The sequence below is a fragment of the Galendromus occidentalis genome, unplaced genomic scaffold (assembly GCF_000255335.2).
Source record: "Galendromus occidentalis unplaced genomic scaffold, Mocc_1.1 scf7180000075466, whole genome shotgun sequence".
In the NCBI taxonomy this organism is placed as follows: Eukaryota; Metazoa; Arthropoda; class Arachnida; order Mesostigmata; family Phytoseiidae; genus Galendromus; species Galendromus occidentalis.
Window position 1 is genome coordinate 29,844 of NW_003803456.1, and position 7,599 is coordinate 37,442.

A 7,599-nucleotide genomic window follows, 5' to 3' on the forward strand; every position below is an offset into this window, starting at 1 on the left:
ATGCATCGACACCGAGACGACGCGCAACGATGGAGCGAGGAGGAAAATTTACACTTTCCATTGGAGGCGACAGCACGCATTCCGTCGATCACTCGAAAAATTCAATGACGTCTGGAAGACGTCTGAACGCCGTCGACCTTGGACGACATCTACCATACGTTTCTTGCGAATTCCATTATGACAACTCGGAAAAATTCGGAAGCGAAGCTTTCAGAAGGACTCGGTCGTCTCAGTTTGCTTCTCGATCTCTGTTTCCGAAAGTCTTTCGAGCGTGAACTGCGCTTTTCACGCGAACAGCGAGCGACGTCAGAGTTCTTCCCCCCATCACTCGCGTCAGTCGCTGGCCACACTTTTCCTCCTCAAGCGGCGGATATGCCGTCCCCGAGTCTCACGAAGGAGATAGCGCCAAGACGTGGAGCGAACTCAATCACAGTTGATCCAGTTCCCCAAAATCTGCGGAGAAGACCCTATGAGGTACGATTGTCGGCCAAGGAGGAATGGTTCCAAAATTCATCATTGGCGTCGTTCGGTTCCCCGCGATCCCCGCGAGAAATCGACGGAGCCAGCTCCCGCTCCCCAGCGCTACGTGAGCCCGGATTCACCTGGCCAACAGAGAGATTCCACTCCTGCAGTTCACGCTATCCGGCGTCGAGAAAACCTGCTCTAGGCATAACTCAATCTACTGGACCTACGGCCCGACCAGGGTTCGTCCAAATGTCGCTCTCTCGGTCTCCGTCTTGATAGGAGTGAATAGATGGCCCGCGTTAGATCCGTCCTTGGGTCCAAGGCCGGTCCCGACGCGGACTGCGCCGCGATCCGACTGGACGCTGGAACCCTCCAAGAGCTGTCAAGAAGATCAGCGTAGTGGCTTCCGGGGTCTCGTGTGACTCTGGGAGGGAGATGATTTTTATAAAGCCGGACCGGATAGAGACCGCTGTCGCCTGCTTGTGCTGCCATGACCGCGGATAGCCACCATCACCCACAAAACCAGCACCTCGGACCGTGGCGTCGGCAGCAGCCGTGTGGAGTAATCCTTGTCGCAAAAATAAAGATAATATTCTTCCTTCTCCTTTTGCCGCTCTCACAACGCACCGAAAAAAGAGCTGACACCAGTCTGTGATGACAACGGGAGGAAAAACGCGAGGAGAACAAAGAGTAGAGGGACGATGAGCATAACTTTGAAGCCGGACTCTATGCCTAGAACTCTTATGAGGGCGAACAAACACCGAACCAGTATCACGTGCCTTAAGCGGCTTCGATGGTCGCTGTCGCAGACGGATGATCGATGCAAGAGGAATATGCACGTCGACGTAGGGGGCGAGTCGAACCGGAAAAGTCTTCAGTGATAAGATCGACGCTCCGCGACCGCTCCGAGGGCGTCGGTCGAACAGGAGTAATCCTCATCCAATTCTGTCGCTCCTACCGATGATCTCTAATAGCTGACCGGGGCTTGAAGACAGCGGAGAATTCTCAGTCTGTCTATGGAGTCCGATATGCGCCACGCTCTGTGAATTTCCCCATTGGTTTCTGTTCATGTTATCTGGGTCTGAGGCATTTCCCCGAAATACTTGGTTGTTCGGGATTTTGTCTATTGCTGGTGGCGCAGAATATAGCACACGGAATCAGATGAGGAGTCCCTCTTCCATTCCCAATGAAAATACACCAGGGGAGCCTGAAGCCGGCCCTTGAAAGGTGTGGGATCGACCCAGACCCAGACTGATGAACTAGCAGCGGTTCTGAAATTCCAGTACCTTCATCGGATTCCGTGTGGAGCAGTTTCTTGAGAGGATCTCCGGAGAGAAAGATATGAATTCCGATTACCACCTGCAGGGATGGAACTTATCCTCACGCCAACCATACCCAGCTGGAGCTCAGATTCTGGAGTGAGATGCTCGGGAGGATATTGGTCGTCTGGCCGGAAGCTCAGACGTCGAGCGGACAGAATTATCCTCGAGCATCACCCAGAGTGCTCAGCCCTACTCCTCTACTTAGTTCTGTCCTGAGAACGCCGATTTAGGGTTGAGACGTCAGGATCAAGATATTCAGCGGGGTCTTTTTACGCAGTCATCAGTGCGATCGCCGCGATGGCGGCAGAACGTTAAGATATCAGAGAACTAGAATAGCTAGAAACGGGGCATGAGGCTGCTCGAAAATACGGTGTTCTTGAATAAATTGAGCTTTGGATACGCAGTTCTAGCCGTCCAGAACAGCCGACAGCTCTCTGCCAAGCTGCCGACTTCCGAGCGTACTGCTGTTCGTTCCCATTGCGTGCCGTACGTCTCGGTAGTCTGTCGTATCTTACCTTGTTTGCAGTTCGCAGCTCGTGCTTCATTTTGACTGAATAATGACGACCTACCAAAGAGCTCCTATTCCCCCCAAACCTCGGCCGCCGGGAACATATTCTCACGCGAATAGATGTGGAATAGCCCAGCTCGCAAGGAATGAGCTTGAAAACTCGGGGAGGAAACCGAGCGCAATAAGCTCCTGATGGATGACTCGGTCTGCAACATCGCAGCGGCGGGGCGAGGGGAAGAACTTGCACGGAGTTTTTGAGCGCTCCCACGGGCTCTGACTGTATGCACAGATCCGCGTAGCTCACCTCCGCATACCGATCAGATAGTCTGCTGTTTCAGACCTGGGAAGTACTAGCGACGGAAGTTCCGATCGAGTTCGCTGAGATCCGCACTTCCGACGGTCATGGTGAAACGTCGGTGGATTTCACTGGGTAAGCTGGATTGCTTGAGCTCTCACGATCGATCGGGAGATCGAAATACGTATTCGGGGTCGAGATGTGCCACCGCCTCGTTTGAGGGATAGTTGTCCTTGAAAAGGACATCCGGCTCCGAGGTTGATCGCTTCGTTTTGAAACTCAGTTCTGGAGGGCTACTGGAGATTCCCTGCCCTCACAGGGATAGTGACAGCCGTACTCAACGTATCGACGTCTGTCGGAGTTGTTTTCACGAGCCCGATTCATTGTCGCGGTTGGACAACCGATTTGAATATGAAGGCAGAAGCGCATGACGTCCGACCGGAGAATCGATTCGTCCTATCCACAGACGTCAACGGACTTCGATCATCCGTGGGCGAGAACTTCGGGCTTTAACTATGCGAGGGGAGCGGGTCCGACGATGAGAGACTGCAATTCCGACTTCGCGGGAGCACTCGGCAGAAAACTTGCTCGATTGCGCTCCGGAGTTTCCGCAATGCGCTCGGTGGGAAATTGTTTCGAAAGCTGGAAAGCTGTTCTTACAGTGGCATCCACAGCTCGGAGAATCCGCTGAACGATTTGCTGTACTTGGCGGCGCCACTCGATAGACATGTTCGATATTTTCTCTCGTTTCCGTTCGCTGGGATCGCGTTTCGCTGATGGTGGTAATGCTGACGCCAGGTGATGCTGCGCTCGCGGAGGCGGACGACCACAGCTCCGAGAATCGAATGACAATCGTTCCTCTGTGTGAAGTATATGCGTTTTGTGGCAGCGTCTCGCCGTTTCGGCTTCCTCCAAGTCGTTTTGTCCGTGAGTCCGTTCGATAGCTGTACTAGAAAGAAATGGCATCTGCATAATGTATTCCCGCTGCGGAAAGCCCAAGGAAAAAGCGATGCCTGCCTGCCGATCATACTACGTCCGTGCGGCACTACACCTCTCGATTCTTCAACGACGGATCGTTCACCGCTCTGACGGAACATGTGTTTCCGATTTCAGCGGCCGTGAAATCGGCTGAGAATATGGGATGAGGGGAAAAATCCCCTCCTCTCGGAAAAGCTGACCTACTGGAACGACGAACGGTTTCCTCTCGTCGGTCCCCCGGAAAATTGGATTAAAGAACCAGGGATCGAAAATCGGGACGGGACCTCTCACGAGCTCGCTTCGGAATCTGTCCGTGATTATCGATCTCGAATCATAATAGGATTATATGCTTGCGGCTCCGGTGGTGAAACGACTGGGACTGGCGGCAGGGACCCATTATCGAAATACGAACAACTCTCCTGAGTCGAGAGGTAGCGAGATCCTGCCGAGCCGAAGAGCTCTCGTGCGCTCCCTCGCTCTTAGATTCCACTGGTTTTATGGACGACCCGGCGTCAACGTCGCCGTCGGGCAAGGCGCGGTTCTGCGGGGAGCGAAGTTGCCAAGAATGGTTTCATCACTCAATGTTGAAACCGCCTGCTCAGAGAGCGAGTACTTGGCGATCACAAAAGCCAGCCTCTAAAAGAGACAGTCTTGTGGCCTTGCGAGAGGTTCGATATAATCGACTTGCCGCACAGAGTAAATGTCGATGTACCGCGCACCCGGTCGTGGGAGAGGAGGATAGCGGCTAGAGAGTGGGACCGCAAATGGAAGACGACGCTTTTTTGCTCTCGCGTCCGCTCGGAACAGTACTCTTTGGTTTGGTTCCCTGGCTGCGGGAGAAATCGACACCTCCGACACGTGGAAGAATGAGTTTTTCTCGAGAGGCGACACAGGCGGGCGGGCGAACGGTCGGTCGGCCGAGCAGACCCTGTGCGTTCTCATTTTCGTTGTGCATCTTCTTTCAATCCGCCGACGCGTGCTGCTTCCTCCCAGCTACCCAGCTCGCCTTACGAGCGCTGCTCCTCTTAACTAAACGGGTTTCCATTCGTGCTTACTCTTCCATAGGACCGCATTTTCCCTCAAAAACCATCGGCCGATTTCGATTCGTAAACGAACGCTGCGTATGAAGACGAGGCCTCGTAGCGAGCCGTAACGAACCGGCCCAAGCGCCGGGAGCTTCATGCTTGCGATGGTAACGTTGCAAGAGGCGGCCGAAGGTTCTCGGACTTAATTATTGCTCATTGCTCCCTGCAAAACTCCAACCACAAATTCAACCTAATCAGGATGGATTTCTTTTCCCTCAACAAAGATTCGAGACGAGGCGGAAATACCGTATTCTGGAGCCCTATCCGATTGCCTTGGTGATCGGTTGGATCTCCAGAGGGAAAAAGACAAAACGAAGACACGCAATTGGTCAACAAAATAATAGTAAGCAGAAGAAAAAGGAGCGAAGCCGTCAGCACGGTGAGAAAGAGCTGATTGGACCGGTCGTCGACGGCGACCGTCTTCAGCGTAGGATATCCTTGGCAAGAGGTGGAGGTGACCTCCTGATTAGGAAGAAACCAACGAACCATCCCGCTCGTCGTCGTCGTCGCTATATTACAGCTCATACATACAACCGAGAGCTGTACTGACTGAGCGTAGGCTTGCTGGCTGGCTGGCAAGCTGCTTGTCTAGTTGGATAGTGAAGAGAGTCATTGGCACACCCGGCTCCCTCAACGGAGCCGCGGAAGCCACGTAAGCCGGTGGAATTGTGCAGTGCTAGTTCCGTTTCCGAGCGAGTCTCCATCCGACTCACATTCTGCGGAGGTTTCATTTGAGGGCTCGTTGGATGTTCTTTTCCTCGCCGGACCCTGCTGAAGCGGTGTATGAAAGATAAGCTCCGTTCCCCGCTCGAATGGACTCGAGATGGAAGAATGTGAATCACGATGATTGGAATCATCTATTGCTGGATTGAGATAGCTCCAATGAGATATTCGATCGCCTTCTGGAGTTTCGTTCGGGCTTTGCTGCTTCCCAGCCGTTAAGTGAGGCAGAAGGAGTGGATCTTCTGCGACCGTCCAGCCGACCGACCGACCTATGGAGGAAGATCCATGACTCATCGCTCAGAGTCGATTCCGACGATGGCGTCTCCTCTCCGTCGTCGCAACCAACATCCGGCTCATATTTGTCGTCGTTTGGGGAATTTACAACATCATGAAGCCGAGCAGCGGTGCTGTTAGATGCGATTGTGCATGCACAATGGGATTCCTGCTCTTGGTCGCCGTTGCAGGATCCGTGCTCCATTTGACCGAAGCGATCCGACGAGGAAAACTCGTAAAAGCGTCAACCATACCCTCCATAAGGGACGATGCCCTTTGTCGCGAGCATGCAGTTTGTCGCAAACCCCCCGACCGCTCGCTTGGCTTCTCGTTTCGCTCAAAGCAGTTTTGGCGATCGTTGCTTTCGATCGCTGACCGGTCGAAGCTACCATTACCACTGTGCGAGAAGTCCCGCTGAGTTCTCAAGGTCTCGATCGTAATTGGCGCTCCGAGATCAGTCTCGATTTTGAATCAGACCAAGCATGGAATTTTGGATGCACGCGACGCTCGTTCTCGACTGCGCCCAGTGGTCATCGGATCGATCGACTGCTGGCAATTCCAGAGACCGAATTCAGAGCCGGAGCGACAATCTGCTTCGCATCGTCCAAATCATCTCGAGAGTTGAGGGTTCCAGGTGTGGGGCAGACGGGGAGACGCCTGTATGTCTTCGGTATCGAGGCCCCGATCGCTCCGGCGGGAATCCGTCGCAAACTCGGGCTACCCCGCTGTCGAACGGTGCTCATTGCAGTGTCGTTGGCGATAGCCTCAGTACGATTATGTTTTCCATCAATTTGGGACTCTGGATCCAGGAGGTTGACACAACTCGGTCAGATACAGACGGAACGAGCACTCGCGGCTGTCGCGACCCTGGAGCCGGCGAATCAGGAATGGAGGTATATTATTTGATGTAGACTCGTTCATAATTCATAAAAGGTTGGAAGAGCTCCTGCTTCGGCTTGTCCGAGTGGGGAAACATGCATGTCTACAGACACCGGTGCTTTATTATGATCAAGTTCCTGGTCGTCAATCTGCTGAACAGAGGCAACCTTGACGACAATCCACGGCACGAGGGAACCGTGTTGAGAGCTACGCCGAGATGTCCGCCGTTGTTGATGACTGTGTTTCGAACAAAGTTACGCGTCGAGGATCGACAAGGACCACGAGCGGTCCATGAAAGAACGCATAACAATATTCCGCGCATCCGCCCCGCAGACGCTCCGGGGAAGGGATCGCCTCGCTCGGACGCGTTATGCTTGCGAGACCTGTTCCTTTGCGCGGAGCCTTGGTATGCTCGTTCACCACTTGCGCGATAGTGTTTTCGCGGTGATCTCGAGTCAGGCCCCCTGAGTCGGAGCGCTGATTTCAGGACGCTTCGACTCCGACGTTTCCAATCTTCTTCGCAATTATTGGCGGCTCGCTCACGGGCTTGACATCCGCTTCAACTCTTCTGCATTTCTCCCCATAGCACTGACTGAGTACGATCCAGCTCGTGGATCGGGGGCGTTCGAAAAATTCGGCTCTGCCGTAGCGAACGGCTCGATCGCGGTGCTTCTCCTCCTCGGTATATCCCAGTGGGTACCTCCTCCTTGATGAAAGAGAGGGCGGGCGGGCGATTTGATTCCATCGGAGCCTGGGCTGCTGAATTCCCTGAAGAATCTGGTCATCGGCCGGGAAGTTTCCCGATGAGACGAGGACCCCAGCACCTTTCCAGATAACGCCGCGCTGCTCATTGATCCTGGAGGTTCGGATCCTTCCGGGGCGCACATCCCATGGTCTCTGACTGTGAGAGTCCATATGGAGGGTCCTCGACAGAAGGAAAGGAGCCTAATAGGGGAGCATAGGGACAAAAGGACCTTTTTTCTATTCACGACATCCATTGGAGCACTCACAAGCCTTTTTTTATTTCGTGAGCCACAAAACGATTCCGCAATGAGGAGAGACGAGTATCGA